The sequence below is a fragment of the Aptenodytes forsteri genome, unplaced genomic scaffold (assembly GCF_000699145.1).
Source record: "Aptenodytes forsteri isolate BGI_AS27 unplaced genomic scaffold, ASM69914v1 Scaffold154, whole genome shotgun sequence".
NCBI classification, from domain to species: Eukaryota; Metazoa; Chordata; class Aves; order Sphenisciformes; family Spheniscidae; genus Aptenodytes; species Aptenodytes forsteri.
The window spans coordinates 1,446,008-1,470,005 of NW_008794083.1; the positions used below are offsets into that span (position 1 = coordinate 1,446,008).

Below are 23,998 nucleotides of genomic sequence, written 5' to 3' on the forward strand. Positions count from 1 at the left end.
GGTAAAAATACCAGATTTGAATTTAGCCACCTGATTCCTTCAGCTAGGTTATCAGTAATACAATCTCATACCTATTATCACAAGCAGATAATTTGGACCACAATGGCCATATATAGAAAAATACTTTAAAAATTATATGAAACCAAACAACAATGAAAAATCTCTTTCTTTTAGAGTTTTAACTTATTCCAAATGTCCAGCTATCAGAAGCACTGATACCTTTGGAGGAAGAAAGTGATCAACTGTTTTAGCCCCAACTTAAAAACACACTGCACAAATATTGTACTCTTTTTCACTGTACATGCAGTATTAGTGGTAACTATACTGACAGCACATGCAAAAAGATACACACAAGTAGACACATTGCATATTCCAAAACATAAACTCATTTTTAACCAACATAAAAAGGCATAAAATTGACTATCCAAAAAATCACAGGACAAAGTACCATACACACGTGGAAAACAGAATGCTAAAATGATGTGAGAAAGTGGCTAGCTATGATTTATCATACATCTCACATTTTCAGTCAAGTCAAGAACAGAAAAAGAAAAGCTCAGTGTGATAACAGTTTATAAACAGGAAGGATTTATTCTTTTATCAATTTGGAATGGTAAACGCAAAATCTAATCAGAATGAAAAGGAACAAACTGGCAGACTAAAAAAAAAAACTTAAAGTAATAACAGCCATTTTTTAATGTGATATTGTATCATTACCTTCACAACAAGATTACAGCACAACAATATTACATTCAGATCTGGATAATTTGTGCTTGACTACATCTGGCTATGCAAAAGATATAAGGTAGAGGGCAAGCTTTCTAGCACATCTATCCATCAACTGAGACCAGTTTAATTCAAGGTTTGATTTTAGTTTATTTTTTATCCAAAGGAAAGTTAAATTTATAAACTGATTGAGAACGATCACAGATTAATCTATTTAATTTTTTTAAGTGCCAAGATCAACATCTTAAGAATGCCTTACATTTTCAGACATACTATAGTGGATTAAAATATCTAAAACTATGTGTATATTTTTAGCCATTCCACCCACGTCTGTCTATTTAGATATTTCTCTGGCTCCTATAATCTTGGTATCTAAGCACTGATCCATATGTTATGTAGTTAAAAACAAATGAGTATGCTCTCCAGATATGAAAGCATACCTCCTACTGACGTCAACAGGAACCCTGTGAAGAAAATCTTATGCCTGAATACAACCCAGAAATCTTTAAAAATAACATCACAAAGACTATGTAAATCTCAGACAAATGGTTATCCTTCCCCCTCTTTGTGAGCATGCAATGCCCATTAGCATTAATAAGATTTATGCAGGTGTTTCAAAACAGCAGGATATAATATATCAAATCAAAGTTTTTTAGGCCAGTTATGGCTATGAAATTTCCTAGCTGGCTACAAAGCAAGGGCAGTGATCTGAGGAGGGCTGAGCACTTTCTGAAAAACAGTGAGCACGTTCGGCTCCCAATGGAAGCTGAGGGCACACAACAGAACAGCAGTCAGGCCTCAGCCAAACATTCAGGTAGTAATACTTTCAAAAACTACCAAATATATTACTCATTATGTGAAGAATGAAAACTGTGGAGAATGTTGACTTTTTCACGAGACTGAGAAGTTACGGCAACTCAGAAAACCTGTAGAAGTAGCGATAAAGATGACTAAATGTGAGTAGACAGAGAAGAGGCAGTGCACCATACAAATGTTCTGACCTTTAGAGATGCCAGCAGTTCTCCTTACTATAATGCAGCTGTAAGATTTTCATGTCATCTTTAGTGTGTGCAATGTCCATTTCACTTAAAATTAATCTATGTTAAAATTCATTCTACGTAGCAGTAAATCACATAGAAAAAAAATGAGAAGTGGAACTCTCCTAATCTTTTGGCTTGCACAGTTTTTAATGGTCTCCTATCACGATAATGTGATTTATGTGTGACATTAATTGTAAGTGGGGAGAAAATGTAATGATGGAAGTTTGATATCTTCATCTGGATCACCTCACAGAACTGACTGCTCTGTTCTTTTCTGCTTTCAAGGTGGTTATTATTGGAAAGGTATGCCTGTTTTGACACATTCAGCATTCTTGTTGAGCAGTAAGCTACACTGTTTAGAATATGGTTTTATATAGGAGTTCAAACATCTGTCCATTTTACATCAAATTACTACAACAACCCACAAGTAAAAGCTCATAAACAAATGCAGCTGTCACAAAGTAAGAACAAACTCCCTTCTTTGCCTTCACAAAGGATATTTAAGACAATATAAGACTAAAGAGAAAGACACAATAAAAAAAAAATTCACTTTGACATGGAGAAAAATATGAATAATTCCTGCTTTACCCTCCTTAAACACTGCATTAATCAGCAATTCAGAATGCAAATACAACAAACTTAGATAGCACGTTTCAGTCTTGTTATGCAGACGTTAATTAAAAGTTCTTATGCCATGAGATGCCAGAAGTTTTTAAGCATGAAGTATTTATTTGCTGAATTCTGTTTAAAAGTAGAACCCGTACTCTGCCCCTAGTGTCAAACAACTGAAAAATACCTCAGAAAAGGGAAATCTGTCTTTTGCGTTAAGTAAAATGTTATCACTGCTATTAATCACTGGAAAAGTTCTCTGTACATTTCTATCCTTTCTACAAAATGTTGCCACCTACCTTCCCAGATTTTAATTGAACACACAACTAATTTTCATTAAAAGAATAATTTCAAGGTGTCCAGAATGTATTATACAAGCTTGCACGGTACAGTTTCACACCAAATATGCAATATATTCCATATAATTTACTGCATACATAACGCCTGGTAGGCATGTGTATAAAAACAAAAGTACAATACAGAGTTACTTTAGGACACTCCTTATTGATTTAGTTTTATCAGCTTATGTTGTGCAACTAAACAATAAAAACAACAATTTACCATTAAAGTCACTTTCTAGAGCTTTTCTTGTTGTACTACTGACTTAGCTATGAAATTATTGGTGGCTATTTTATGCTCTGCTACACAAGGAGTAAGATTTGCATCAATGTGTCCTAATAGCTTTGATTAGCTTTTGCAGCACTTCCCACGTGAATATTAATGAAGCACTAAAAAAGACAATGCTATCAGAATGAAAATACTATGTCATTGGAAAAGAAAAACTAATAAAATACATGTAATTTTCAACTTACTATTGTTGGAATAGCAATTAAGATACAGTGCAAATACTTGTGCTCGTAAAACATGCCTTTTTTCATAGTTTTGATAACTGGAAAAAAGTGTGAGTAGACTGTACAATATAAAAACTTACTTTCGTTAAGCTTTAAAGCAACACTAATGAAGAAATAGAAATCATAAAATAGAAACAGACTGCTACAGGACTCATCATCTCAGAATCTTTTAACAGTCTTTACATGTTTGAGTAAATAATTCCTGAAAATACACACTGTGTATAAACAAAAGCTCATGGCTGAACAGAATTAGTTTAATTAACATAAACATGCACCAACATGAAGTTTTGGAAAGTCTTCTTCAAACCTTACAACCTAAATAAACCTTATGTGTGGGCAGGAGTAATTCTATTCTCTTATACTTTCGTAATTTGGGGCTACTTTGACTAGATTTCAGTTGAGCTAATCTACTAACAACAATGTAACTAGAAGCAAATTTGTATTCTGCATAGTTTTATAAATCACACTGCATTAAGCCATGCGACTAACATCTGTTGCACATTGTTTCTTCTTTGATCCTTCCTCCAGGGGAAAAGCAGAAGTAAAGATGTTTCTTGTTTTGTTAGGGTTTGCAGGGTTTTCATATATATATACACACAGATATCTATTTAAAATATATATATTAAAAAATATATGAATATATGCAGTATTAAATATTTATGCTAAGTTAACATGGGCAACAACATTCCCCTTGCTCCTGACAGCAAGGTGGTACAGTATGTCCTGTCTCCTACTTACTGAAAGAATTCACTTGGCAAAATTAGATCAACCCCACTGACATTTAACCCCCTGAAAAAAACTCAGTTTTCTTCAGTTTTCCTCTGTGTTGCAGATCACTACAGGTTTCACAATGGTGAAACCTTATACGGTCTGTTAGGTTTTTGTGCCCATATGACAGAGTGTCTTTAAGATACTCAAAGCCTTGAAATTTAACCTAAATTCTGTGGAAAGCCAATCTGAAAAGCAAAGGTTTGATATGTTCCCAAACCAGACTCTCTTGCTCACGGAAATGCACTAAGCTCCGTGTTTTACACAATTTCCTACATACTGAATGCTTGGTATGCAGGTGGATTGCACTGTCCAGTTTGGACATCACACAGATGTGAACAGCTGAAAGCCAGCCTTTGCCTGTCAGGATAGGATGGCGTCTCCAGGCCAGCCAAGAAATGATTCCAGCCTTGATGGAAAATGCTTTCCAGCAGACAACATAGCATCAGCAAGGAACGATGAGCTAAAGAACAAAGTTGTAGCCATATGTTTGGGTTAATACCTACCCCAGATTGTAGTCTTCATTGTACTAGCCTGATTACCTTGTATAAACAATGTACGCCTTACAATGAATATGCCCTTGAAGAAGAACTAGAAGACTGATAAAAGGGGAACATCCTGCCCTAGAAGGCGTTGGAGGCTATGCGATTGCCAAAGAAACAAGAAGTCAGCAAAAGAACTGCGGTAACTAGGGGAAAGGTAAAGGCGGCAGGGGGAGATCGCGACCACCAACTCAATTCAAGACTGGAAAGACTTGCCCCCCCACATCTGCAAGGAGCATGCGTGCTAATTTACACGGCAAGAGAGGCTAATTTGAACATAACTAACCAATGAGCATGAACTTAGGCGGGCTTTTACTAATCACGTAACAATATAAATACGCTGTAGTTCTTTTGCGTGGTGTGCTAGCTTTGTGGAATTACCACCTAGCACTCATCTTTGCGCAAACATGAGACAGATAAGTAACTCGGCTCTGTGTATAAGACTGGCTTATTGCACACCGGGTACTGGACCCCGCTTGTGGGACAAAAAAGTGACAGCCAGAACATGTACAGAAAGGAATGGCTGTCCTACTCCAAACTTTCCAAAATCTTCCTCTGCCACACATAGTTTAAAGCTGCTTCTATCAGCTGTTTTCAGAGCACCAGCCACTCTCATCCAAACCCCAATTTATGAAGGTTATGATATGGTACCCATGACTGATTTGGTAGACCCTATTAGTAAGCACAAAGATACCAGGGAAGGGGGAGCCGGGAAGAAACTGAGACACTACTTTGCGCATGCTGGACTTGAGCAAGGAAGACTCAGCAGCTCTGGTTTACCAGTTTCTTGGAGCTCATTTTCCCAGCATTTCTAACCTCTAACTGATACTAGGGCAAAAATCTAAGTTACCAGTTTCTCAGATCAAGGTAACTCGGCTCAAACAATGGCCCAGATATATGTGAAGTGTCTAGCTCATTCTAACCTGCTGATCTGAACTCAAAGGAAGTTTTAACATATCAAGCTGCTCTCAGGGAACAGACGCTGCTCCAGAGTTTTACAAATCTAATACTGCTACTTCCTGCTATCACGGCAAAAGCCTTTCTTAGTATAATCATTCCACACTTCTTAGACATAGGGATGATATCAACATGTAGGTTTTTGTTACGTTTCCAGTGCAACACCTTTCGCCTATGGTGTTACATCTACACACTGACCTCTGCAAGAGTTCCAGTTAGTTGGAGGTAAACGTAGTTAATTCTTGTGGTCACCAACGCTGACCTGATTGCTGTCAAGCAAGACGCTTTGCAAGTATTATTGGCTCATCACGTCCAGGTTGTTGTGCTAGTATTTAGTCACAGGTTCCATTATGGTTCTTTCTGTATCGTCTGGAGCTTCCTGGGCCACACAGACTCCTGAGTAGGCCTGTTTGACTTACTGCTATACTCTCCAAGCAGGAAGTCTGTGGACTCTGCTCATCAGCATCTTTATCTTGCTGAGACAAAGGCACAGGATTCAGAATGGCTCTGTACCTCCTCTATGTCTTGGACACATGCCTTACATGACTGTAGCTTACAGGGTTAATACTGGCATACAAATGCTGCTGAAAACTCTTCTAGTCCAAATGTAACACCACAGCCGCAAGTTGTCCTTAGAGTTTACTGTTTAACAAAACTTTTGTGAAAAGATGTCCTTGAGAGAGAGCAAAAACTAAGCCACCGAAGATAAAACCTCATTAGTGTCTGATTTTTGGCAGGAGTATTGCAGAGAACTGCAATAGTATGCATAAATGGGAATGCCTGGGTGTGGTGGCACCCAGGGAAACACACAGCAAGGACAAGGCTCTCAGAATGTCCTGTGTTAATGGCAAGCAGATTAGCAGGTCATCAAGACCCCAGCTCACCTAAGCTTCAAAAAGACATCCAGATCTGGAGACAAAGAGCAGTGATCAAAGCCTGACCACTCACAAAGGGGAAAAGCATGGAAACACTGATCACAGTTAGCTCCAAAAGGGAAAAAAAAAAGGCATACACCAAAAGGCATATCCAAAACCTGCACATGGTTGCCAAGCTAAGAAGAACCCAGGAGACATAAGGACTTGAAACATGTCCTTTCTTATCACGGTAACTGATCCAAAGCCTAAGATCTGGACAGAAATATCATGGTGCCAGACCGTTGGACAGACTTCTTGGACACCGTGCACATTCTGGTGCTCGAGTGTGGCAGGGAGTGAGTGAAACCTACTTCGTTTCAGGCTTTATTTTAGATAAAATAACCTTGCCCACCTATAAGATCTCCCTGTGGGTATTTGCTTCATTGTTACTATGTACAATAGTATAGTTAAACACTATCCCACATAGTTCATATGCAAATTACTTAGTTTCATAGAGAGTTTATTGCTGCAGAGAGATAATGGTTATGCCCACATTAGTGGTGTTGTTTGGACCAACAGTGTATTTTTAAAGCAAATCCTCCAGTCATTCACACTTGCATTTCCAAACAGGTTCAGCTCTCAGGGAGATTTTGGTGCAGGCAACCTCAATTATTTCTAGAGGAAGCTAGAAAGGAATCTCTGTTCCAGTTGTGCACCATTTCACCCCAACAGGAACAATAAAAGCGTGAAAAAATAAGCACTTCTCTGAACAGCTTCAATGCTTAGGAAGGGATATTTAACTCGGGACCAGACTAAATAAAGTACAAAGTACATCTCTCCAACTGTATGGACACTAGAGGTAAGGGTCTCCATACTGACTACTTCAACCTATTCATCCACTATAATGACACTATATTAGTTGTTAACACAGTCAATGCCAGTAACAGTGTGGGGGTTTTATGACTACTTTTTGTCTAATTTTTATTTTGCTTGATTTTTTTCTTTCAAGCAGAAATACAAAGACATATCCAGAAGCATACCGACTTGTATCTCTAAGCAGGCTGATCTCTAAACTAGAAATTAGCTCAGCACTGTGTCATTGCAAACTTGTTTATTACATTTAGCTTTTGAGTCTGATTTCAATGCAAAACAGGGACATAATGTACTTAATACCTAATATCTGGAATGACTTAAAGAAACCAATTATGTGATCTAACTTAGCTCAACTAAATTTCTCAAGTTTACAGGCCTCCATGACAAAACATCCGTGACTTAAGTCAGCATCCATGGAGTCCATTTCAAGCAAAAGGTCCAAGGCACTACTAACTACATCCCTTCCCGGCTTATTACAGGCAAAAAATCAAAAAGGAAGGCGAGCCAATCCCATCAGAACATACACTCCAAAAATAACAGTGAAGGATCATAAGATCTTTCCACAGCTGCTGGACCCAGTGTGTCCTACAGTATCTACCAAAAATGTGTACTTTGCTGAAAATGTAACACTGCCTAAGCTGTTCTTAGCAGTTCTGCCATCCATCAGACCTTGTAAACAACCAGAATTTTTCATCTAAAAATAGAAAACTTTCTTGTGGAAGGTGTGGTAAAACCACCTCAATGCTCACCTCCAAACATTCTTGCCAAACCAAGTAAGTGGAAGGCTATTTAATTTTAAAGAAAGAAACTTTATGTGGTACTACAGTGGTGTGTAAAGTAGCTGGAAGTGATACACAGTGGAAGGAAGCCAGAAAGAAAAAAGAAATTATGTTCCTTGGCAAAATGGGTCCAAAGCTGCCAGCATCTGATGGTGGCAGTGTTGAAAAATGAGTTCTGCATTCTTAGCCAAACAGCAGCAGCAGCTTATTGAAGGTCATAATCACAGCTCAGTAGTGGATTCAGCAGCAAATTTAACTAATCAGCATTGAAATGTCAGAACAGCAACACTAGCCAAGCAGGCTGGATTAACTATTCTAAAAGCACAGAACATGTGACAGATGAAAATGATGCCTTTTGATGCATGCTAGAGTCTCCCAAAGATTATGGTCCAAACTCAGAATTGCAAAGGCCCCCTAGCCCAGCTTGCAGCCCATTGCTGCTGAAGTTAGGGGAAAACCTCAGACCTCACATAGCAAGGGAACATCAGAGCTTTGCTTAGAAAACTAACAATGGATCATGAGACACTATAGAAAGTTTTGGCTATTCCCTCTCATCAAGAGTAACTGAAATTTGACCTAGGCCCTTGTGAAGCCTCATGCTAGCAGATGTGGGAGCTGAGCAAAGAGAGAAATGGATTAACAAAATGACAAAGTCAAAAGGATCACTCTAAGGTTAAATAAGCTGCTGAACACTATGAGTTTGATAAAACTGTCCTTCAGGGATGAGGTCTCCCAAACTGACAGAATGTTACAACAGCAAAGAAATAAGAACAGCAAATACAGGAAGTATAGGATCCAAGCCATTAAGCAGAGGAAGACTTAACCAAATGGTCATGATCAAAGCTAGTACTGAATTACAACATGTATGAGGAAAAGAGACTTAACTATACAATAGCATAGAGCTAGAGGGGGTGAATGTTATGAAAGTGAAAAAATAGACTTGCAGCAGCTGAAAGAAGTGGGGAAAAAAATCCCAAGTACCAATGCTATTTAAAAAGACACCTTGAGATAAGTTTTCAAGGAGGACGAGGATAAATAAGACCGAAAGCTAAACTGAGGTCTAGGAAGATAAAGTTACGTTGGTTAGAGGCAGTGAGCATATCATAAAGCACTTGCAGAAGGTCTGAGAGTTAAAAAAACAAACAAACATAAATAAAACCCCAACTGTGACAAGAAAGGCATTCCTGCCTCCTGATTCATATAAAGTCAGAGCTTTTACCACCAGATTTTGTTTATGTAAGAATTTACTGGAAAAATTGCATATTTTGGGGAACAGAAACTAGCCCTAAAGCACTGTAAAACCATGAGATCCAAATCCTCACTGCAAAGGAGTGTAGTGGTGAAGGCCTCATCTAACCCATATCCAACCACTTAGTACTCAACGAGAAAAAATTAGTAAGATCATAACAATGATCTTTCAAGTGCTGTTGGTGGCCATGGAAGAGGATTCTCAATGACCAATAAATGATTCCACTAATTATAGAAGATGGCTGTGATAAGTTGGTTTTTTTCCTGCCAGAGAATGTGTCAATACGAATACTGGTGCTACAACCAAGCCGAAGTATGTATTTGGGAAGGCTTGTGGAGAAATGTGGAAAGAACACATGGTTACAAGAAAAATGATTCACTGCAGAGAAAGACCTTCATCACTTCATAGTCTATGTTCTAAATGTTCTGTCTGAATTATTTTGAGCTTACGCTATTTTTTCTTTTAATTTTTCTTTCTTCCCAAGCTTTCTGGAAGGAAAAAAACCTAACTTGAATCTCTGTCCCAGAGTAAATAATTCACTATTTGTGTGTTTCAAAAGATCTAAAAGCCCCTGTGTGTTGCTCACTTTAAATTACCTGACAATCACTCTTCTGGAAAAACACCAAAACCAACAGAAGGAGTTCAACTCACAGACTAGGAGAAACATAAATTTTATATGGAGTTCTCTTTCTGTTTGTAAACATTCGGCGGTCCTTCCATTTGCCTCACAATCGAATTAGACTTGAATTTCCTCATACCAAAGCTTCTATTCTGAATTTTACTTTGGAGAAGGAAATAGAAAAAAGTGGTCTTCACTTTGTAAGACCAAAAGGAAAAGCACTCCACAGGAATTGTTTGACAGGGCTATGTGGTCCCTGCCCTAATTAGGTACTTTTGGAAGACCTACTCCTTTACTGTGGCTTTTGGTCACTACACAAAATTAAAATAATAGCAGACAGAAATAATATTCACAAAGTGGTAGTGCAGCAACTTAATAAATTCATAATCTTTATCCTTCACTGGTGTCAAATACACAATTTGAGAGCCCAGAAAGGAATCTGCTATTTTTCACCAAGCCATGCAAAACACCCCTACTGATCTGGTTGTGCCTGGAATATTTTCACTAGCTACAACATTTTCTAGTTTGTTCCCTCATAGGTTCCTATGCCATTACTCATTTCTGTTTATTTTCCTTCATGTTATCACTGCTCAGCTAATCCTCTATCTGTTCTTCTTCACCACATACTTACCTATTTCACAACTATGCCTATGCCTTTCTCCACGCTGCCTCCTGGCAGTTTCTATACCCCTGCAGCCGAAAACAAGAGAAGGTCATCAATTTGGCTTCTGTCAAACCATTAAATAAAATGCACTCGGAACACAGTCTTTATGCATAGAACTGCCTGGCAGAAGGCACCTCAGTATAGATGCACACAGCTACTGTGAGTACTGGAGGCAGTCTACACTTGTTAGGATTGACATCACATGCCAAGTCTCCCTGCTTCTCAGCCGGAAAGCAGAGAGACACACTTAGCATAACATACACTGCAATCAAGATAAGGAGAAGCAGTGAAAGGATAATCTCCATCTTTTTTTTTCCCATCTTTTTTTTCCATGTGTAAGAAGCAGTGCTACAATTACTAACCTTGCAGTACAAATGGGCAGGCAGTCTCTACATAGCCTTTCACTCCCCCGCCACCTCCAAGGGTGCCTGTAACTGACAGATGTAGTAGAAAATCCCATCTCTGTTCCCTGTTTTTATTTGATAGGCAAAAATGGCTCAAGGAAAAGATGTTTAATTGCTGTGTTCACAGAAAGTGACTCTGTGCACAACTGACTAGTGGCCCAACAAAGACTAAATCTGTCTAAAGCACAGATAAAAAGAGTGATTTTCTTCCTCTTCCAGAGTCACAAAAGTTTTAGATGAATTACATGAGAAAGCCATCATCAGAATCTGTTTTTTGTGTACCAAGCTCTAAACTCTCAGGTAAGTAATCTTGATTTGCACAAGATCTCCTATTTTCAACAATATCACAATATACCTCATAAGAATTAGGAACAGCATTTAATACCTCACCTTAATTAACAGCTAAAAAGCCCAATTATATACAAGAGTACCTACCTCTATATTTTTTAGGATTTAGCTGTAAAATTTTAAGTTTCATAGACAAATTATGATCTCATGCACATGGGACAGCACTACACAGAACTTAATGGAATTACTCATGATTTATACCAGCATTATGGGGACCATAACATTCATTGTAATATATTCAAAATAAGAAAAATTATCAGCTGCATATATTACCTGGTTGCTGAAGTTGTAACTGTATGGGCAAAAGCAAATTGCTTCCTTGGAAACTTTATTTGGAAGTTTATTTTTGATTCAAATAAAAAATATCAAAATCAAAATATCAGCACAAATTTAAAACAGATTAAATCATAAACCATGTGTCATGGGTATGGGGAAGGAACAGAATTTGCACTTGTTTAGCAACAAACAGTTGTAAAATATTGGTGGTTTAGACTAATTCTACATTATCACCAAATAATTACATGTTCTAAAATAGGTAACTGGTCTTTGGCTCATGGCTTCATTTTTTTCCCAGAGCTACATATGAACACTCATTGTAGGATTGGAGGAGGGAGAGGGGGGGAAGAGGGTTTTGTTTGTTTGGTTGGTTTTTGAGGGATTGAGAGAGGCAGAAGGGAAGAAATTAAATTAATTTTTCTTGTCTAAGACTATACTGCTGGTTCAGTCTGAGCTCAGAAATATATTTCATCAGAAATATAACAAGACTTAGAAAAATAGTCATGATAGACACCTTTACACCTACCCAATAATGAAATGTCCCATATAGTAATTCTACTGCACCTAAAACGATTTCTCAGTGGAAAAGGAAACAGAAAAAGAAGTTAAGAAATACATCTCTTTATTCAACCAAACCAACCAGTAAAATCAACAGTAGATGAGAAAAACTAGCACCACTTAACCTAGATAGAACCAACCACCCCCCCATTCACAATGGCTGATATGCAATGCTTTCTTGAACTAATCATGCTGCAGGACGACCTTGTTGGCACCACATAAGGCATTTCCAAAAGCTTAACCACATTCTGAAACAATTTCTAAATAAGTGAATAATATCAGTCTATTGCCATACTGCGAAAACATTCCATATAAGATGACACCACAGGCAATAAGACTAGTATTAGAATCCTCTGTCAGGACATTAGATTCTCTGTCACTAAAGATCCCATCCCTTAGCCCCAATTTCAATAGCTTTCATTATTTTTAATGAACTGAAACTTCTACATGTGAAATTTGCTTTTTCCAGGATTAAAGGTAATAATGAAAATGCTTCCAGTGTTTTTAAAAGCAAAGAGTGAAAAAAGGAAGCACTATACATTATTCCAATTAAGGACTGATTTTTGTTAGTACTAGCAGCCCAGAAGTTTGGAGTATGCATTTCAAACTTGGCAGATAGCTGGTACTTACTGTTACAAGCAAGAAAAGGTTGGAAAGGCTGGTGCAATCTTAGAACACTGGGTTTGGGTCCAAACAACATGGACTCAGTTCCTTACTTAACTTTGGCATGGGATGGGAGTGGAAAAGGGAATTAGGAAATTGTATGTTTCTTTGAAAGATTCTCCTGTAACATCTACAGACACCAATTAGCTATCTGTAAAATAAGAATACATTCCTACTACTTCCCAGGATTTTCTGAAAACAAAGTATTTTAATTGTTGGAAGGCTCTCAATGTACCATGGCAACATAAATGAGTCATACGGGTAACATGGAAGGGAAGATGTCATTTGTCACTGAACATAAAAACCAAAGCAGTAGCACAGGTAAAAGCAACGAAGGCTTGGAATCTCAGAAAAAAGCCAAGTTTGAAGGGACCACCTCCTGAGATGGAGGTTCCACAAGCTCCCTGGACTACCTGTTTCAGTGCTTAACCACAATCACTGTGAAAACTCTTTTCCTTACATTTAGTCTGAATTTCCTCACTGCAACTTGCGAATGTTGCCCATGTATTTTCCCAGTTCATCTCTGAGAGGACCATGGCTTTGTCTTTTCTGTGACCACTCCTTCAGGTAGTAGGAGATAGCAATTAGAGTCTCAGTTAGTCTTGTCTTTTCCCAGGCTAAGCAAATCTAGCTCTATCAGCCTCTTCTCATACAACATATCCTCCTACCTGCTAATAATCTTAGCAGCTGCCTGATGGACTCTATCCAGTTTGTCAGTATCTCTGTCATAGTAGGCAGCCCAAAACTGGGCACAGTGCAGTGTCGCAAGTGTAGAGAAGACTGTTGCCCTAGGCTAGGGGTGGGTGAGCGGAGCAGAAGCAAACCAAAATTGTCTACCCAACTGCCTGTGACTATCCAAATAGGTTCCCTGACCAGAAGCAAAAATTGGAGCTCAGGATAGATCGCTTTACTTACAAGGACTGGATTTGGTGGAGTTTTTCCTCAGTAACATCACTGTTTTGCAGGAACATGAATTCTCTCAGCCTTCTGTGAGGTAGTCACCAGCAAGTATTCAAACTACTACTCATATGAGAAAAGGGTTAAGGATCCTTAAATCAGCCTCCTACGAAAACTTTCATACAAAGGAACATGATGTAGCCCATCAGCACTGGGACTACCTACTAAAATTCTATGTTATCTTCATTCTCTTCTGGTCTACAACTTGTCTGACACATTCCTTCCTACCTCAAATCCCTATCTTTAAGACTGCCTTTCATTTTTCTCTCTCTTTAGCAAAAAAAAGGAAAGAAAAGGAAAACAGAGCCATCAGTTTGTTTGCATACTTTTGATGTTTTTTTGTTTAAATGTGAAACCAAGGCCACAGCGAAAAAGACTGACGTTAGCACCTGGCAACTGGTGCCAGAGGTAAAGCAGTATGCATGGATTTAATGCTTTCTATGCGCTTCCTTTTGATCTGAGCATCATTGGTCTTGCAGTCTGCATTTAAAATCTAAAATCTATTACTTGATTCAAGTTCTTCCCAGGTGGGGATGGTAAATTGCAGACTACTAGGGATTATGATAGACAGAGACTAAGAAAGCTTTGCATACCTGGTATGGCAAGTCAGATGAGAGATAATCGCATGACAGAAATCTGTGGCTGCTTTGAACACTGCCCTTCTTTTGGCCCTTTTCAAAGTAAGCTTAGGGCTTCAAAAAAATTGGCCACAATATTAAGTATCTTCTTTCTTATCACTTACAGCATATACAATGCAAAATCTCTGCATTTATAAGCACTCTACTATTTATATGACTCAAACTGAAATGAAACATTGTAATACTGCTGATTGTGAATACAATATTAAAGAGTAGACAGACTATTTTACTACTGATCTGCAACAAAAAATCTTTTCCATCATCTTATGCAGCTCTGCTGGTAGGAGAAAAAAAGTTGAGGGGTAGAGATAAAGTAGGATAAAGAGAGGAGAACTAATTCTGAAAATTAGTTTCAAAATCTCAAAAACAGTGTTCAATAATGACAATTAATTACTATTTTCATGTCTCCATATTATATCTTTCTGTACACCGGTCATTTTTGAGGGAAAAAAATACTTTTACTTTCTAAATGCCATGCAACTCATACAACAAAAAAAATTCATTAGTATTACCTACACACATATATAAGCACATATATGAAGGGCAGGCATGGATTTATATGATTATGCATACATATATGTAACCTGTGTAATACCTAATAAATATAATATGCATAAAAATATGCCTGCCTCTCATATATGTGTGTACAATACACACACACACTTTTCCCGAGCCAACCATTTTATGCCAGCTTTAAGCTGGGAACAAGCCTTTACAGCCAGTTATAAACCACTGAAATACAAGTTTATATTGGAAATGCTTAGGCACCCTTAACTATAATGATGCTAGTAGGCTCTGCAATAATTCCAATCCTAGACTTTAATAACATGCAGTTACTATTCTACAATAGCATCAGAAGAGCCGCATTAAGTCTCCAGTTACTACAAGAAGAAATGACATTTTTTTCTACCTAAAGCCAGGAGAGAGGAAGGGAAAGAACAGGGAATCGCTTCATGTTCCAACTTAAGGCCTCAGTTTAAAATAATGGGACATCTTACAAGGTTTATTCTAGGCAATGTAATGTTTATTTCGCTCATTTGAAGTAAGTGAATTTCTGTGAGCCAATTTTAAGAATGTTTATTTAATAAAGATACATATTTTTTGAGTGCTTTTCTAATCGCAGTGCAGGTCCTACCTCTTCAATAAACTCAGATACAAGTTTCACTGGCCAAGAGCCCTTTTAACAATTCATGTGCCATACAGCAAAAGAAGCAAGTGATTTTTAAACTCCTAAAACAATATTCCTTATTCATCTCATAAAACTACAAACAGTAACTATTTAAAGTTGCATATTTGAAGCACAAGTAAAGTCACGTGTTCTAAAACATCCCTTTCTGTTTTAATTTTGGTCAGTAATCTGACTGAGATGTTATCTTCTTGTGGTACTACCCAAGAACTGAAGCATCTTAAGACAGGTAAATATTGTACCTTGTCTTCTAAAAGCACTAAGAAAGCTCTATGGAAAACTACCAGAAATGCAAAAGAACCCCCCGCTGATACTGTAGAATACACATCTGGCTCATTTATTAACACATTCCATAGCAGAGGTTCACTTTAGGTGTTTATTATAAGGACACATTTCAGAACTCCAGACGAGACTGGGGGTTACTAGCGGGGGTTGAAGCGTGGCTTGTTTTTGTTTTGAAACACAGATATAGTTTGCACGTGCAAAGTTGGATGATTAGGTTTGTGTCCTCTAAGGTGGCCCAAAGGCAGGACAATGGATTTCAGAGACTTCTCATAATCTTTACCATCATCAATGATACTGAAAGCAAGACAGTTTTACCATTGTTTTACCAGTTTTGCCTTTTTTTACCATTTTACCGTATTTTTCAAAAAGGAGGAGCAAATAGTATTTTTCTCAGTTTACCTGCTAAGATTTGGTGATAGCCACTTTCTGGATTAGCAAGGTCCTCACATTATTTTTTCTGCCAGATAGCACAGAGAATGGATGACTGAAACAACTGAAGAAGTCTCATCAGAGATAGCTGTGATGCAATACTGTTAACTCAGCTTCTACACTTTTGTGTCCATGAAGTAGCAGCAATCTTACAACTGAAAAGTAAGGAAGTCACGACTGACAGATTGATATAATACATAGGCAACAAGATCATATATGGATCTGGTTGGATCCTCGTGAGTGTCTGTTGAGGACCTATGAGTGGTCCAGCACAGACTGATGATTGTACCAGGCAGTATGGCTGAAATTTGGTTTCAATTCAAAATTTAGTTTCAGAGCATGGAATTTACATTACTGTAGAGCCTTTTCAATCCACCTTAAGGTGCAATAGTTGCTTCCACAGTTTTAGTAGACTACTAAGTTGTTTTCTGCCTTATGCTATTGCTACTGGAAGGAAAACAATATACACTCTTGCACAGATGTTACATTGAGATGTCACACTAAAGCAAAAGGACCTGTCATCTGAACTGTGATGGTTATACAAGCCATTTGAATAATTTCCCTTTAGGGATTAAGTATAAAAGCAGCTATTGCTGTGGCACTGTAAGAAGAGTGGTGAAAAAAGCCAAAGTCAATTTTTATTCTTCATAGCCTCAAATGCTATTTCATCAACCTGTCAGATTGTGAAACACAAGCCCAAGAGGGAAAAAAAATTCAAAAGCAACTTGTGTATGTTGGGTTTAAGTGTGTATTAGTGCATACCATTTTTTGCACATTCAAGCATAAAAAAAGAAGGGCATGGTTTTCAGATGGCTGAGTGCTCAGCCACTGGAAAAAAAAAAACCCACCATATTTAAAATATGTCAGTATCCCACAAATGAAAGAAACAAGGCTTTCCCTATCATAGTCTCATGTCTTATATTTAAAATGTGTAGTTGCCAGAACAGCAACTGCCTTTTATTTTTATGGTGTCATAAGACATAGTGCAAAACAATATGGCTGTTATGTGGTGGAAGGAGGTAGTCGATAATAACAAAAAAATATTTGCAGCAGGTAACTTCTGCATCCCACTTCATCACAGTCAAAGTGCTTAACCTTTTATTCTCTCTTTTCTCCGTGTGCTGCAGCAGTCAAACATAATTGACATCAGTGAAGATGCCGATATAAAACCAGATAGTATCTGGCTTAAGCAGCTACCTTATACAAAACTTGAAATGTTTCTTAAAAAGAAGGAGCCATTTTATTTTCCAGTGCCATTCAAACCACATGAAAGCCTATTTGCCAAGTTAAAATTAAAGAACTTTTTATTTTGTAAGTATATATTTTCAAGAAAGTAAAAAGAAAAAAAGAGGTATTGAAGGTAAGAAATCTCTTTGTTTTATTAATCTTTTAAATATCAATCTGAAGGGGAGAAAGGACATGCTCTTAGGAATAATCAATCTTATTTCTGATATTTATTTAAAGTAATAATTTTCTCTGACTGTAGCAATTTTACAAAATGATGAAAAACAAATTTTGCTTTCCATCAAGAAATGAACTTGGTTTATTCCCTTTGCAGGTTTACATTCAAAAGAACATCTGTTAAGAGTTAATAGACCAACAAGGCAGCTCAGCACATTAGTAAGGAAATATATTGTGCCTGAAGTACTCCAAATCCTGTTTTGATCCCATAATGACAACTGGATGAAGGACTGTGATTGCAGTGGTAGCAAATTACACTTCAGGCTCCAGCTAAGAGTCAGAAAATGTTCTCAGCATCTAAATACCACTAAGTTCATATGCATGTGTTGTACAGCCACATACTCTGAATTACTGCTATCACAGCTAAGACTCCAACTGGGATGAGTTTTGAATAGCTTTATTTTCTTGAAATAGTAAAGCAGTGCTTCAGCAAAAGTAAAAATTACTAAATTGCTACCCCGTCAGTAGATTAATGTTAGTTTCATTAAAATTCTAATTAAATTCTATAGCACTAAAAACTGAATCCAAATTCCTAGGACAGTGACAAATTTGAGGAAGGAAAGACTAAAGCGAAATACAATGAGCTAAATGTTTAGTTGGCTGGAAGATCCAAGATCTCTTTGAATTCAAAACTGACTAGCCCATATAGCCTACACTGAATTTTGAATATTATGTCATCCAGGAGTGACCGCCATTCTGGTATTAAAAACAAAAACAACATTTTAAATAGATACCCAACTTTTTCTGTCTTTCAAAAAATCTCCCCAACTAGTATCACATTTTCCCCTCTCCAATCCTCAAGGCAAATCTCTGGAGTCCCTTTGCTAAACATAGGCATACTGAATCTTTATTTACAGCAGCATTGCAACACAGCGTGTGAGGCTAGCAAATACACCAAATATCTACCAGAACAGCTACTATTCAAAAGGAATCCCATGGAAATCAAAGTGAATTTCTGTATTTGTAACTCTCTATGGTAGTCTTTGTACCACAGACAACACGGATTTAATAGGTAATTTCCACAATACTAAAATAGACAATGTTTACTTATTTGTGTGTGATTTACAAAATACATAATTTTCCAAATGAAGAAAGGCCAACTGGAAAAACTGCCTCTGGAAAAAAAAAAATCGGTAATTTGCATTCTTTCTTAAAGAACTCAGCATAGGTAGTAATCTAAAACAGGATAGAAAAACATAATCTAGGGTTAAAAAAATGGTATCTGCTCAATCCTGTTTTAGCACTTCTGTTTGCATTGGTGAATGGATTTAATGGTATTTTCAGCCAAATATCCTGCTTGATTCTTCATCTTAGAAGCACAAGAAGGACAGATAAGATTTCCTCCTAGGTGGACTCCATTATGGATTTCAAGCTCCAAATTCTATTTAAAAAAAACACTGGATGCATACCAAACCACCACTACTTGCAAATATTTCCAGGAAGTCTAAGCTCAATAGCTTTTTCTTTTTCTTCAAATTCAAATCACATTAAAGTCACTTGCATCATTATGTCAAATTTCACTTATGTTTAACCAAGACATAATCGTGCTGATAAATATACTAAGTGAAGATGCAAGTATGGATTTTGAATGAAAAGAAAAGGACTTTTGTATGTAAACTTGAGGGCATGCAAAACCATTTGCACAATCAGGAATTAAAATCTCAGGCAATTTGCAGTCTCTCATATTTAAAAAAAAAAAAAAAATCAAAAGAAAAAACAACCACACACACAAGCAAACAAGTATGCAAGATTCAAGTTAAGATTCTTCACTACAGAATGAATCAAAAATAAGTTAAAAAAATAATTTTTTCTTTCTCCAGACATCACACTTTTACTTTTCACTTTAATTTTTGTACATGGTTATTTCTGTCCAGATAACCAACTAGTGATATGTAAAAAACAGACTAAGGAGAATTCATGTTAAGGATTACTCTTGCAAGTATTTTGTCAAATCAACACAACTGAAAATGTTGTGCAAAAAAGTTTACACAAATGTATACACTCACAAAAGGCTTCTACAGCCAAGGCGAATAGTCAATCACAGTTCTGCAAGGCTGAACAATACTAAAGACTCACATTAAGGTTTGACACTTGGATGTTTTCCAATAGTCCTGGCTGATTTTACTATAGACTTATCAGTTGTCGTTGGAACACTGCAGACACACAGATTGGATAAATGGTGGCTACAGACCCACAGATCAAAGAGGCTGCTTGGGCTCCCCCCCCCCTTTTTTTTTTCTTCTCCCTTTTCAATTTAAAAAGTTAACAACCTTAGTGACATGGCCTGGAAAGACTCAAGAGTTCTGCTGATATACCATGTTTTGAAGAAAGGGATATTCTTTCCTCTTAAAATACCGAAGACCATTTACATGAGAGGAGAAGAGTGACTAAGATCTTTATAAATAGGAATTGAAAGCTTGGTTGCTAAATCCATATTTAGCCAGCTATATAAGTTGACCTGATTTACAAATATGCCAAGCATTCTCTATGTTTCTGTCATCAAACACCATTTGGGTTTCAAGGTTGTCCAGCATACTTGAAAATGAGGCCACTAATTTTAGAGCCTAAATAGGATTCAAATAACCTAAATTGGGATCCTGTTTTGAAAACGTCAGTATCTTGCTCAGAAGTTCTGTGGTTCTACTTACTTGTTAGCTCCGCTCAGCAAAATTCCTGTAAGAACAGCCAAACTAGGTAAGACCAGAAGTCCATCTACCCCATTATTCTGTTTTCAGCAGTTACTAGTACAAAGTGTTTAAGGAAAAACTAAGAGTATGGTACATACCAAGGGACATTTTTCTCATCATACTCTTCTAGCTCCCAGCAACATGTGATATGACTAGTCAAGTTATTGACACATAGTGCTTGGCTAAGAATTTTTCCGTGTGCTATCACTTACTACAAAACTAGTACATCTAAAATACATTAATTCAAATAGAAAAAGCAGTAATCTTATGTTATTTAAACTATGCGTGCTGGAAAGAAAAAACTTCGAAGACCATTGTTTCAAAACAAGTACTTCAACTCAATGCAAACAAAGGCTTACAACCCCCAGGGGAGTAAAATAAATATCAGCACATTTGCTGTGAAGAAGTAGAAAGACGGTAAGCAGTTTCTAAAGCCATAGAAACAAAAGAGATTGGTGTGACTGTGAAAGGCCCTTGATGGTTATCAAGGAAAAAATTACTTCCACAGGGAAAATAAAAAGAAAAAGAGGACTTGTGCAATTAAACACTGCAAGAGAAGTCAAGGTCTCAAGCACAGGCTCAGGTGGCACAAAAAGTCAGAGTCTCTGTATTCAAAGAATGTTTTTCCTCAGGGAATGAAAAAGAACAAGGAATTCAGAGTCTCTTCAGGTTTTGTCAAAAGGAAAGGAAATTGAGTTGTAGGTCAGCGGGAAGAGATTTTGAAACACTAGGTTTCCAAATGTGATCAACAAAACTGGACTGGGAATGAACTGATCTGAAGAGCCCGAACAACTAGGGAACACACAGACCCTATTTTTTATTTGAAGTCTTTTAGCCAGCTTTGTTCATGAGAGTAACTACTGACTCACGTGAGAGCATTTGCAACCATGAATAACACTGCTATTTAAATGCCAGTGGGGTTGACAATTCCTCAGGGAGTAGCATGTCATCATCAACAGCACCAAAACATGGTGCTACTTTTAATCTCCTGCTTTTAACCTCCTAGCTCTCCGAGTACATGAACGATGAGCACCTTTCAGTGTAGTGTGAGGTCAGGGATTCTTCCCCGAACAATCTAATTAGGAGCTCCAGAGTCTTTGCAGTCTGACACCATTCCCTACTCCTTTTCCTCCAATTCACTCCCATCTGCTAGTGAAAGAACTTAAAAATCAGATAATTAAGTGCTGTTAGGTGTTAATGAAACTCTCAAAATTCTACAGAAAGCACTGAATCTCTGGCTTTTAAGCTAGTCAAATTTGGTCCACGATGCTTTATTCATTTAATTTATGTACAGTTTAACATAATAGCACCAACAAAGACATGCAGGCCACATTCTTCTTTTACTAGCATAAATTTGGGAGAAGCTATACTGAATCACTTGAACTAAAATAGTGTAAAATCAAGAGAGAGTGCAAAAGCAAATCCTCCAGCTTCAAAGATCTGCAGGAAGCAAGAGGGGATGATTGCAATTATTATATACAGTCAAGATTCTGTTTCCATACAGAAGTCCATAGCAAATTAAAAAACACAGGGAGAGATGTACAGAAAACACAAGTAAAATGAATATGCTTTCAACTAGAGTTTTTCTCATAAAGCATGTCAGACTTCAAGAGAAATGCAGCTGACCCACAGTAGCGGCTACTGGAATAGACAGCTTAAAACGCCTAATTAGGTCACTCTATGCAAGAACTATCATCATTTCATACCAGTCTAAAATGTTGGGGAAACATCCCCCTTAAGTAAAGGGAAGTATTTTGGGATATAAAAAACACAGTAAGTATCGGCTAATGAGGAACAGACAAAGAAAAGTGCCAAACACTGTAAAGCCCTGATACTTCAGATAATGACTAAAATTTATGACTGCTTCCTTCCCTGGCAGACAGGAGTACAATTAGAATTCTCAAAACAAAAGCCCCTTTGTGCTGGCATGCTATGTTATGCTTATACCGCTACAGATAGACTACAAGATAAAAAAAATAAATACTACAGCACCTTTTTTAACCCAAGATAATAGCTAACTTTTTTTTTAATGTGGGTTTGGACATGGTTTTGCACATAGCTTATTCTTAACTGAAGTCATTTAGGTAATTATCATTGCATGCACAGGAATTAACCATTTAAGTAGCTTGCTATATACATTGAAGCCTCTATTTGAAAAATCACACGAAACAAGAACAAACGAGCTATTATGAGTCACTTAATTTCCTTTGCTGTCCAAATACAGCTTGACATTTAAACAGCTTAAATTATTCCTTTATTTCAATTTTCAAAAATTTGAATGTGCTTGGCTTGATGAACTGCTGAATGAAAAGCATCAGGAAGTATGCATGCCCTTTCCTTCATCCTTTACTTATATTCGATGATACGGATCACTTGGAACTGACAGTGGTTAGAAGCATAGGGAAATAAAAGCACAGGTTTTTCTCATCTCCTTCACAAAGAAAGCACGATTACAATATTCTGAACACGCAATCTGGACTCAGATAACCACAGATGGTTTTGCAACAGAATACCCTGCAGGCATCTTTTCCCTATATATTCTGGGAAAGGTACATGCAGGGGAAGCTCTGACAGCTTCCCAAAGAGCAGTAGCATATCAACAACTGAATCTTGAAGACTTCTCCTACTGTGTGCTGTCATTTTGGCCTACACATCTCTCTCCCCTTTCTGTTTCATTTTGTATTATTTGTTCATCTTGCCCTTCATGGTTCCACTGATCACTGCTCTTATCACACAGCTAAGTAAAACAGATAGTTTCTTCCTCAATTACAGTGATGATCCGTAAGGACCTGTGTCAACTTTTAAGTACCATGCCCTTGAAGTCAGAGGAAATTGCTAAGCAGCTCTGCTAATTTCATATAGCTTCAAGAACATGGTACACAACATCACACTTACCTCCAAATCAAACCACTCTGCAAAGCATCAGAGAATATAGTCTGTGGTAGGTGCCCAAAGCAACCAGGACTCATGTAAGTTTCTTGATGCTTTCATTTAGGAGTTCACTGAGTGAAGAGCTATCATTGGAAACTCAGTAACCAGTACAAGGTATCTACAAAGCAGTGAGGCTTATATGACAGGAAGGTCACTGAATGCTTAAGTTTTCAATTTTATGTATCTTCATTTAAAAAAAAAAAAGAAAGTAAACTTATGCTAAAAACTACACAATATTATTATGTGCCAGCATAATTTTCTACTTTTATCCTTAAGGAGGATTTCAAGAGGAAAGCTGTAGAAAAAAATCTACACAGCGAGTGGCTATGTGGTACTCGGTTGCCGGCTGAGGTTAAACCACAACACAAACCTACCCGACAATTGCCCCAAGAGCTCCAAAAGACAAAACCAACAGTCGGGGAATACACCTTTCCTTTCAGTCCTCATCTTTCTAACAGACCTTTGCCTTTAATTCTTCCCTTGGACGTTTTGTCCATCTGCCCAAATGAATCCACTCTAATGCTGGCACTAAGCAAAAATAGTGTTTCATTCTCTGCTATTAACAAACACTATCTCACTACCAATACTTTGTATTTTTAAGAAAAATAAAAAGCAAATGGGGAATTTCAATTGCTAGGCATTGC

At 37.3% G+C, this 23,998-nt stretch overlaps 1 protein-coding gene across 1 annotated transcript in view; it reads right to left on the reverse strand.

The window, feature by feature from the left end:
• CUNH9orf3 (chromosome unknown C9orf3 homolog) overlaps positions 1-23,998 on the reverse strand; it is a 200,152-nt gene that overhangs the window by 148,987 nt on the left and 27,167 nt on the right. The window lies entirely within an intron of this gene.